At 44.1% G+C, this 12,120-nt stretch overlaps 1 long non-coding RNA gene across 1 annotated transcript in view; it reads right to left on the bottom strand.

Moving 5' to 3' along the window:
* Nucleotides 1-11,875, bottom strand: part of LOC148149051 (uncharacterized) — a 59,250-nt gene extending 47,375 nt beyond the window's left edge. Inside the window, exon 1 of the long non-coding RNA XR_015758315.1 lies at nucleotides 11,797-11,875. This is a non-coding gene — a long non-coding RNA (uncharacterized LOC148149051). The remainder of the gene's footprint in view (nucleotides 1-11,796) is intronic.
* Nucleotides 11,876-12,120: the final 245 nt, after the last annotated feature.

Genomic DNA, 12,120 nt, shown 5'->3' with positions numbered 1-12,120 from the left:
ACATTTGATAAGTAATATTATTTTATGGGAGCACTGAGAGAGTGCTACGCTGTCAGAAGTGCTCTCTGACGAGGTCCCTTATACAAGGCCCCTTCTCACTCCCAGGGTGACTATTCGATGAAGAACAGGGGAGATCTCCCAGCTTTCCAGCCAATATTTGTTCCTACATCAGTGGTACTGAAACAAATAGGTCATTATCATACTGCCATCTGTGGGATCTTGCTGTGTTCAAATTGGCTGCTGCTTTTGCTTTATGACAGAAGTCACTAAAACTTGAATTTACTGTATGGGCTGTGACGACCTGGGACAGCCTGAAGTTGTAAATTGTGCTGTGTAAAAGCAAGACTTCCTTCTATTTGAACCCAGGAATGCAATTACCACAAGGGCTCTGAAATAACTTCACAGAGGTCAGTATCCCGTCACCCTGTATCTACACGCATAGTTCTTGACACTGGGCCTTGAGCCAGCTAGAGTCATAGAGTCATACAGATGTACAGCATGGAAACAGACCATTCCATGCTGACCAGATATCCCAACCCAATCTAGTCCCACCTGCCAGCACCCGGCCCATATCCCTCCAAACCCTTCCTATTCATATACCCATCCAAATACCTCTTAAATGTTGCAATTGTACCAGCCTCCACCACTTCCACTGGCAGCTCATTCCTTACCTGTACCACCCTCTGTGTGAACAGGTTGCCCCGTAGGTCTCTTTTAAATCTTTCCCCTCTCAACCTAAACCTATGCCATCTAGTTCTGGACTCCCCGACCCCAGGGAAAAGACTTTGTCTATCTATCCTATCCATGCCTCTCATAGTTTTGTAAACCTCTGTAAGGTCACCCCTCAGCTTCAGATGCTCCAGGGAAAACAGCCCCAGCCTGTTCAGCCTCTCCCTATAGCTCAAACCCTCCAACCCTGGCAACATCCTTGTAAATCTTTTCTGAACCCTTTCAGGTTTCACAACATCTTTCTGATAGGAAGGAGACCAGAATTGCACACAATATTCCGACAGTGGCCTAACCAATGTCCTGTACAGCTGCAACATGACCTCCCAACTCCTGTACTCAATACTCTGACTAATAAAGGAAAACATATCAAACGCTTTCTTCGCTATCCTATCTACTTGCAACTTCACTTTCAAGGAGCTATGAACCTGCACTCCAAGGTCTCTTTGTTCAGTAACACTCCCTAGGACCTTACCACTCAGAGTGATGTGAACCTCTGACCCTCCTGTTTAGATCTGTCAGCCAGGGCTCCATGATTGGACCAGATTAACAGCCCTAATCAAGGGAACTCATATTCTATGACGTCCACCTCACTGACCTCATTACAATCGCTCCAGATTTTTTCTACATGTCGCAGAATGTGTTGGATCATTGCACTGGTGTTATAGCCTTGACTAGAGAGTTAATGAACAAAATTGCCTGACCTTTAATTTTCATAAGTGTCTGTATTTTTATTTTATTTGTGATTAAAAATGTATATTTATTGCAAATAGTATTACTGGGGTGGGGGAAGTGGGCGGGTGATTAAAGTCGGCTGTATTCCTGTAAATGGTGTATTTAAGTGAAATAACTTTATGTGAAGCATTGATTCCCATACAAATCCTTGTTAAAACTGGAGTTAGGCCCCATAGGCCTTCCTTAACAGAAGAGCAAAACAGAAAAACGTTATACAGTTATCGGAAGGATATTATTAAGCTGGAGAAGTCCAGAAGAAATTTACCAGGATATCAAGGTTGAAGGGTGACCTTACAGATATTTATAAAATGATAAGGGATATAGATACTGGAAATTCACACTGGTAAAAGATAATGTTGTCAAGGACAATACTGAGATACGGACTACTAGACTAGATGGGACTAAGGTTCACAAGGAGGATGTGTTCGCAATTCTGGGAAGTGTGAAAATAGATAAGTCCCCTGGGCCGGACGGGATTGATTCTAGGATTCTATGTGAAGCTAGGGAGGAGATTGCAGAGCCTTTGGCTTTGAGCTTAATGTTGTCATTGTCTACAGGAGTAGTGCCTGAAGACTGGAGGATAGCAAATGTTGTTCCCTTGTTCAAGAGGGGGAGTAGAAGCAACCTTGGAAATTATAGACCAGTGTTTTTGTTGGAGAGAAGAGGGATGTGAGGTAACTTAATTGAGACATCTAAAGTAATCAGAATGTTAGATAGAGTGAACAGTAAGAGCCTTTTTCCTTGGATGGTAATGGCTAGCATGAGGGGACATAGCTTTAAATTGAGGGGTGATAGATAAAGACAGATGGCAGAGGTAGTTTCTTTACTCCGAGAGTAGTCGGGGCATGGAGCGCACTGCCTGCAACAGTAGTAGACTCACCAACTTTAAGGGCATTTAAATAGTCATTGGATAGACATATGGACTAAAATAGAATAGTGAAGATTAGATGGGCTTCAGATTGGTTCCACGGAGCTAGATTGTGAAGGAACAGAATGCCAGCTCAGCACTATGTATGACATGCCAATCATACAAAGAGAGTGAGGAAGAAAACTCTGATGAAAACTGTGTGACCTTGCAAAGGACCAACTAGCAACATTAAGACAACCAAGATATCAGCCAAAATCAGCCAAGAATAAGACATACTTCTTTGCAATGGGTAAACAATCAACCCAGATCAGGTCCAGTTGCCAAACGTCCAAAACATTATATCAAAGCCTGAATTATTAATCTTGCTAACTCTTTTTATACATCTAATAACTGTTGAATTGACAATGAATGTCTACAAACAATGATATAGCTATTTGGGATTACATGTAACTTAGGAAAAGAGAGGTTTTCTGTTATGTCTTGCAATAGATATACCTTTAAGGGACATCCTTATGATATCATTGCCATGCCATGGCATGTGATCCATATAGCTCCTACAATATGGAAGCAGGCTATCTGGCCCAACAAGTCCCCATGACTCTCTGAAAAGTATCACACCCAGATCTATTCCTTTACCCTATTACTTTACATTTCCCCTGACTAATGCAGTTAACCTACACATCACTGGATTCTGCAGGCAATTTAGCATGGCCAATCCACCTAACCTGCACATCTTTGGATTGTGGACGAAACTGGAGCATCCCCACGCAGACACTAGGATAATGTGCAAACTCCACACAGACAGTCACCAGAGGCTGAAATTGAGCCCGGGTCCCTGGTTCTATGAGGCAGCAGCGCTAACCACTGAGCCACCATACTGCCCAATGGTATAAAACTCTCCCTCCATCTTACGGAGTTGTCCCCTTGGAACATGGCATGCTGAGGGAATTGTGACACAGTACATTTGAATTCATTTTCTTGGGTCCAAACATGCAAGTCTCTGTGATTGAGGTCTACATTTGTAAGTACATGGAGCGATAATAGAGGCTTGTTGCTATGTGATCCATATCTTGTCCTTTGTTATGGGAGCTAACAGAAGTGTCACAGTGTGATAGTGGCTGATCATTAGGATATCACAGCACATCAGACTTCACATCTAATCCTGATATCGTGAGGAGTGAATTAAATTGGCTGAAAACTGGCAGTTGTGATGCTGGGGACCTCCAAAAAATAATTAATTCTTGTATGATCATAATAAATTTCGAATTTCAGGTTATGTTTATTTAAAATCTAAGTTGAGCCTCTGCTGTTGTTACATTCCAACTTGGGTGCTCAAAGCATTAACTTGGTCTCAGGATCACAAGTTCAGTAATACTACTGTACCATGAAAGCACCAAGGCATGACGACATTGCAAAGTCAGACAAATTGGAACACATGTCCAGAAATGACCTTGTCCAATGTCCTTTATTGTTGTGTCACCATAGTCTTACCAGACCATAGGGGCTGCTCTCTCCTTAGAGAGAGAAAAAAAATCAACTGATGGCAATTTAACCTGGGAGGCACCAGAACTCAGGCAAGGAAAGAGGTGGAGAAGGAGAGCTCTTTACAGTAACCCCAAACCAGTGATGGAAATTGAACTCATGCTGTTGGCATCATACCACTCTGTAAACCAATGATCTAGTCAACTGAGCTAAACTGATTAATGATCTTTGTGGCTGTTGTTACGATGGTTTAAAAGGTGAAAATGGAAAGAGGAAATGGTTTTATAAATAAAAAAAACTGCTGGGCAAACTCAACAGGACTGGTAGCATCTTTGCAGAGAAAGCAGAGTTAACATTTCAAGTCCAGTGACCTTTCTTTAGAGCTGACTGTACACTTACAAATGTGGGATTCAATTCCCAACGCGGTGCCTCCCATGCCATCTAAGTTTTTATTTCTCATCCCCCTCGCACTATGTAGACTGTGAAGGGCTATTTCTGGCTGGCAACTTTTGACCTGGTACACACCTGGGATTTAACTACGGTAACCATAGAGGAATGATGCGTGAAAAATTAAGGTCAATTGTGGAGAGTTTGTGTGAAATAGCAGAAAACCCCCTGATATGGACACTCAGGCATTCTGAAATTGTTGGCGAAATTCAGCCTACTATCTCAACACATCAAATCAATCAAAAAGAAGGTCTCAATCATGATGTTGAATCAGACAAAAAATAGTTAATCTTAACCAAAAAGTGATGTCTCAACGCAGCCTTCCTGGAAGCTATAGACTCCGGGGTCAAGATTAGAGTGGTGCTGGAAAAGCACAGCAGCTCCTCGGATGCTGCCTGAACTGCTGTGCTTCTCCAGCACCACTCTAATCTAGACTCTGGTTTCCAGCATCTGCAGTCATTGTTTTTACCTAGCTATAGACTCCGCCGTGGGCTAAATTCAGTTCAGTTCTGAGATTATTTAGACTCAAACTATAGCCCATCGAGTTTCCTGGCTGTCATTTGGAAGCAATATCGAGAGCATTCTTCAGGGACACAAATGATAATATTTCTCTGGAATTAAAAGTCAATTTCCTTTAAAAACAAACACTGGGCCATGAAACAAATTAGGCACTGGTTCAATTAGGACAGCCAAATCTGTCTTGCAGACGAAAATAACAACAGAAGGATGTTAGATTGCTGTTTTTTATAACAGAGTCATTGCCTGGTTGCACAGAAGTAAAACTGAAGAACTTGTGTTTTTACAGCACCCATCAATCCCGTACGGGCTGAGGTTACCATGAAGGACTCTTCTTCTCAACCTCTCCCCTCACTTGAGGAGTGGTGACCCTCAGGTTAAACCCTGATGAAGGGCTTTTGCCCGAAACGTCGATTTCGAAGCTCCTTGGATGCTGCCTGAACTGCTGTGCTCTTCCAGCACCACTAATCCAGAATCTGGTTTCCAGCATCTGCAGTCTTTGTTTTTACCTCAGGTTAAACCCAGCCTCCCCCCAGTTGTCTCTTTCTAATGAAAGAGCAATGCTATGGTCTGGTGAGACTATGGTGACTCTACTTTTATTTAGAGTCCCATCGTTGAATCACACAATTGTTACAGAACAGAAGGAAGCCTTTGGCCTGTTGACGGCTCCCCAAATAACAATTCAACTAGTCCCACACCGTCACCTTTTTGCCGTAAACCTGCAAATGTTCCCAGAGTTAGAGGAGTTGGGGGCGAAGGGTTCTTTTGTTCAGAAGGGAAAGCTTGATAAATTACACAATGAATTACAATTCTAATGAGGGTGGGCAAGAGGAACTCTATTTGTGAAATGTTGGGGTTTGTGGGAGGGTGAGATTAGGGGAAGTGAGCCATGGGTTTAGAGACATGTCAGCGCTTTCCAGAAGGTCATAAGATATAAGAGCAGAGTAGGCCATTCGGTCCATTGAGTCTGCTCAGCTATCCGATCATGGCTGATATGTCTCTCAACCCCATCCTACTGCCTTTCCTCTTGATCCCCCTTACCAATCAAGGATATATCTAACTCTGTCTTAAATGCACTCAATGACTAGGCCTCCTCAGCTCTCTGCAGCTTTGCTCTTTCTCTGAGGCCTCTTTCTTTCAAGGTAGAAGGTAGGACTCCAACAAGAATCCAGATGCTGGCTCCTGGAGCTCGATTTGTTGAGTGGCAAAAAGTCAACGCTTAGCACCTAACAAATCAGCCCCAGCCACTGAGCCTGAGTCACAGGATGTAGGGGGAAGTGGGAGGGTTGAGAGGGGGGGGGAGAGGAATGTGGTGGATTGAGCAACATTTAGGACCAAAGACCCTCAAGAGCCAGAGCTTCATACTTGAGGGTGGGTGGGATCTGAGCTGCGAAGATTGGGCACGCTGTCTACGTTTGCCCAGCTCCGTCCCACAGCCCTTTGAAGCTCATTGCTGTCATGCGTTGATTTGGGAATTTCTGGACCACCTCAGAGTGCCAGTCCCACCTCTGAGAATGTCAGAGCAGCCTCAGTGCTAATGACTCTCTTGTCCCAACAGCACCAGAGAGCGGTGCTGGGGCTGCAGACAGGCCCTGACCAGGAGATGTAAGTGGGCCTCAGGCTTTTGGGTATGGAGTGCAGGGCAGAGGGAAACCTCAGGAATGGCTCTGTCCATCAAGCAGAAACTCTTCCTTCCTTTTCTGTCTGTGTTTATTTTTCAAACCTTACATCGGATTCATTACAGAGCTTCTCTGTTATTTGTTTTTTATTATATAGAATCCCCACTGTGTGGAAACAGGCCCTTCAGCCCAACAAGTCCATACCGACTCATAGAAGAGTAACTCACCTAGACCCATTCCCCCTACCCTATATTTCCCCTTGAGTAATGCAAATAACCTACACATTCCTGAACACTATGGACAATTTAGAATAGCCAATTCACCTAATGCGCACATCTTTCGACTGTGGAAGAAACCGGAGCACCCGGAGGAAACCCACGCACACACAGGGAGAATCTGCAAACTCCTCACAGACAGTCACCCGAGGCTGGAATCGAGTCTGGGTCCCTGGCGCCGTGAGGCAGCAGTGCTCACTACTGAGCCACCGTGCCGCGTTCTGTTCACTCACACTAATGATGTCCCATTTCATCCCTTGCACCATTAATAGCTCACACTTTCTGCAACCTTTTGTGGGTCACCATATTCTGAGCTAGAGAGTGAATCAGTGAGTCAAAAGGCTGACACTGCTGGCTCCTTGTTTACCAGAGAAACCTTCTCCAAAGTGTTAACTCCTTCATGTAGTCAGACACTAGTTCTCCTGAGGGAACTGAAGAGCAAACTTTCTCACACTGAGACATTGTCAAGTGCCAATTGCCTCAACTGTTCGGCATGCTTTGCCACTTTTTAAATTGCATTTATCAAATGTTCCATTTTATGAGAAAATAGGATTTCTTGAAGCAATTTTGAAGGACACAAATAAGTTCAGTTGGGACAAAGGTCCAGCTAAAATGACTGAAATCTTCGCCAGATTTGGTCCTGTTCCCTCATTTTACTGGATCTGGTTATTATGAAAGGTTACTGTTGAAACAAAAAACCCAAAGACAATTATTGATCTTAAAGCTATCTTTTCTAGCTTCTGCTAGTGATTTATTGCAAATGTTACACTGAGAAGAGATGTCTTTGCTTCTGTCATAGCATATCAATGTCTTTTTCTGAAATGTAATTAAAAATGCCAGGAAACACAGCAAAGCTATCATTCAAAAGTTATCACAGTCAGTCTTTGAACAGACTCTAAGTGCTTAATATGATATATAAATGTGGGGAAGTTCTCAGAGAAATTGGTTGATTTTTTTAACCCTTCACATCCCTTTGGACATGAACTGAACAGCTAACTGAAGTATAGATCCAGATAGCCTGGGGTTTAATATATTGGTCTCCATCCCAATTATTTTTAGGATTTGAAACTACAGTACCCAGTGAACCTAGATTAATAAAATCCTTATATCTTAATTAACTCCAACAAGCAAATGATTAATTTTGTTCATGATTCATTCTCGGAATGTAAGTGACATTTGTTCCTCATTCCTAAATGTCCTTGAGAAGGTGACAATGAATTACTTCCTGAACGTCTGTAGTCCAAGTGGTGTAGGGTACACCCAAGGCATTTTTAGGAAGGAAATTCTGGCATTTTGACCCAGTGACAGTGAAGGAACGATGATATAGTTTGAAGACGGGGTTGGCATGAAGGGGAACTTGTAAGTGGCAGTTCTCCCATGAGTAAGGTCACCAACTTTCTCCAATCGCATGGGTTACCCCTGGAAATTTGACAGATCTGTTCGGTGGGATCATCCATTGCTCCAGCCATTGAAGATCTGTCCAGCTTTTGAGGGTCTGCGGGTGTGATAATTCTTGGCATTGGGAAATCCCACTCCCTCCTAGGCTGAGGGAATGTTCGGACTATGCAGAGGCTCTTCCCTTGTAGAGCTTTAGGAAAAGTTGTGATCAAAAGCATATCTGGCTCTTGGCTACACCTCCTATGAATCTTCAGTCATTACGGTGGGAGTGTGATAGTAGAGTTGGAAAGTGTGGCACTGGAAAAGCACAGCAGGACCAAGGAGCTACCAGAAGTGGGGCTCGAACCCACGCAGACATATGTCTAGAGGATCTAAAGTCCAACGCCTTAACCACTCGGCCATCCTGGATCCACTGATATCCATTACAAGCCCACTGACTCCCACAGTTATCTGGACTACAGCTCTTCTCATCCCACGTCCTGTAAGGACTCTATCCCTTTCTCTCAGCTCCTTCGCCTCCGTCGCATTTGTTCCGATGAGGCCACTTTCCAAAGTGGTACTCTTAATATGTGCTCCTTCTTCTCCAACTGTGGCTTCCCACCTACAGTTGTAGACAGGGCTGTCGACAGTGTGCCGTCCATCTCCCGCGCCACGACTCTCACCCCTTCCCTCCTCCTCCCAGAACAAGGATAGGGTCCCTCTTGTTCTCACCTTTCACCCTACCAGCCTTCACATGCAAAGAATAATCCTCCGCCACTTTTGCCAACTCCAACACGACGCCACCCCTAAACACATCTTCCTTTCCCTCCCCCTGTCTGCATTCTGCAGAGACCGTTCCGTCCGGGACAACCTAGCCCACTCCTCCATCACACCTAACACCTCTCCCATCACACACAGTACCTTCCCATCACACCTAACACCTCTTCCATCACACACGGCACCTTCCCATCACACCTAACACCTCTCCCATCACACACAGTACCTTCCCATCACACCTAACACTTCTCCCATCACACCTAACACCTCTCCCATCACACATGGCACCTTCCCATCACATCTGACACCTCTCTCATCACGCACAGTACCTTCCCATCACACCTAACACTCCTCCATCACACCTAACACCTCTCCCATCACACACGGCACCTTCCCATCACATCTGACACCTCTCTCATCACGCACAGTACCTTCCCATCACACCTAACACCTCTCCCATCACACACGGCACCTTCCCATCACATCTGACACCTCTCTCATCACGCACAGTACCTTCCCATCACACCTAACACCTCTCCCATCACACCTAACACCTCTCCCATCACACATGGCACCTTCCCATCACATCTGACACCTCTCTCATCACGCACAGTACCTTCCCATCACACCTAACACCTCTCCCATCACACCTAACACCTCTCCCATCACACACGGCACCTTCCCATCACACCTAACACCTCTCCCATCACACACGGCACCTTCCCATCACATCTGACACCTCTCTCATCACACACAGTACCTTCCCATCACACCTAACACCTCTCCTATCACACCTAACACCTCTCCCATCACACATGGCACCTTCCCATCACATCTGACACCTCTCTCATCACGCACAGTACCTTCCCATCACACCTAACACCTCTCCCATCACACCTAACACCTCTCCCATCACACATGGCACCTTCCCATCACACCTAACACCTCTCCCATCACACCTAACACCTCTCCCATCACACATGGCACCTTCCCATGCAATCACAGAAGGTGCAACACTTGCCCCTTTACCTCTTCCATGTTCACCATCCAAGTCCCCAAACACTCATTTCAGATTAAGCAGTGTTCCACTTGTACCTCTTTCAATTTGGTCTATTGCATTCATTGCTCCCAATGTGGTCTCCTCTATATTGGAGAGACAAAACACCGACTGGGTGATCGCTTTGCTGAGCACCTTCGGTCTGTGCACAATCCGGTCCCGGACCTTGCCACTTAAACACAATCCTGCCCCCATGCCCACATGTCTGCCCTTGGCCTGCTGCAATGTTCCAGTGAAGCTCAACGCAAACTGGAGGAACAGCATCTCATCGTCCGACTTGGCACGTTACAGCCGGCCGGTCTCAACATTGAATTCAACAACTTCAGATGATTATCCCATCTCGACCCCTCTGTTTTCATTCGGCTCCATAATTTTATTTCATTTATTTTATTTATTCACTTCTTTTATATTTTTTTCATTGTTCTGTACCTCTTATTTCTTGATTGTCTCTCTCTCACTCCCCACTCTCATCACCTTTTTCCTCTCCTCTTCCCCCTTTGCTACCCTTTTCCCATGTTTTCCATTTTGTCTCTGCTTCACCCATTCCCCCCATCCCCCACGTATTTTGTCACATAGCACTGACTTCAGCCTTGGTCATTCACAGCTCCTAATCTCCCTATAATCTCCCTATGCACTGTCATTATCACCTCTTTATTGCTACCTTTGCTTCTGCAGCCACGACTCACCTAGTATAAATACCTCCCTATTTCTCCCTTTTTTTAGCTTTGACAAAGGGTCAGTTAGACTCGAAACGTCAGCTCTTTTCTCTCCTTACAGATGCTGCCAGACCTGCTGAGATTTTCCAGCATTTTCTCTTTTGGTTGCAGCTCCAAGGATGTTTTTCCAGCGCCACACTTTTCGACTCTGACTCTCCAGCATCTGCAATTCTCACTCTACTGTGATAGTAGAGTTGTTGATCACTTAATACAGTAGTGAAGAGTTGAAGGTTTCCTTTTAATACGAAGCATTAAACCACGGCCTAGAATCTAAAGCTGCACGTAAATGATTTCATGGCACTTGTTGAAAAGGAGCAGGAAGATTATCGCAGATTCTTGGCCTACATTTATTCCTCCACCAAAACCAAAAACAGAGTGACTCTCAATAATTTCATTGCTTCTTGCTTTGTCATCTTTGTCTGTCCCAGTGTCTAGAAAACCATGGCCTCGTCTCTCATGTCTGTGTACAATATAAGAACGGCCTTATTAAAGATGATGACCATAATGGTGAAAATAACCACGGGTCAAATTCACAGTTACCTCAATCCCAGTTGAAGACATGAGTTTGGTTCGAGAAAAATAACTTTGCCTCGGATTGCTCGTATTCCCTAACTGTTCAAAGAATGTTGAATACTTTGATCCAGAAGATCAGGGTTGTGAAACCGGAGGAGCACCACACATTGTGCACTGGTCCTTAAAACTGCTAAGTGTTGGCTTCAAGGAAAATAAATATTGGGCAAAATGTATAATGAAAGGCAGTCCCACTGTTACGCATTTTATGAAATATCACAAAGACAAAATGATTCCTTATTGTCTCCCAATAATGTATTCAACCCCAAGTACAAAAGAAAACCCTCCACATTAATAATTTTCCATATTTGATTTTTCTGCTGATATGCTTAATCAGCAACACTTCTGCATTGTAACCTAATGCTTACAAAAACCTATCTTCAGCTTTCTCGCACTCTTTCCTGTTATACAATAAACACATTTATCAATCAATTGTGCCGAAATTGAATAATCTTCCCGCTTGGGTGTGATTTAACCCTCAAGAAAGTTTGATGCTAAATCTGAACATGGAGCAATAAAAGTCTAATCAGCTGGATAAGGGTTCCATTGACAACTGAAAAATCTGTAAGCAATAACAGAGTCATGTTTTGTTTTTGAATTAAAGTTCAGGGGCAGGAGTTCATGTACTTACGATTTCTTCTTTGGCACAGCTGGGTCACAAGGTTCCTTGCTGTAACCTGAACTCGAGGAACTCAGTTTTTAAAAGCAATGAGGTCATTTATTGTTTGACCAAATAGCCTGATTACTGCACCACTCACCCAGTGCCTGAAAACTGTGTGATCATTCTACAAGTGTAGATAGGCTGGTACTTCTTTCACTGCAGCATAGGAGGTTGAGGGGTGACGTGATAGAAGTTTATAAAATCATGAGAGATATAGATAAGGTTAATGGTAGCTGTCTTTTCCCTGGGATGGGGATTTCAAGACGAGCCAGCATTTTTTAAAGTGTGAGTTGA

Source organism: Chiloscyllium plagiosum, unplaced genomic scaffold, assembly GCF_037043375.1.
Source record: "Chiloscyllium plagiosum isolate Xiang-an unplaced genomic scaffold, Cpla_swu_hap1 HiC_scaffold_10, whole genome shotgun sequence".
NCBI classification, from domain to species: domain Eukaryota; kingdom Metazoa; phylum Chordata; class Chondrichthyes; order Orectolobiformes; family Hemiscylliidae; genus Chiloscyllium; species Chiloscyllium plagiosum.
Note: the sequence above shows the minus strand (reverse complement) of the source record. Positions and strands in the feature narration are given on the sequence as shown.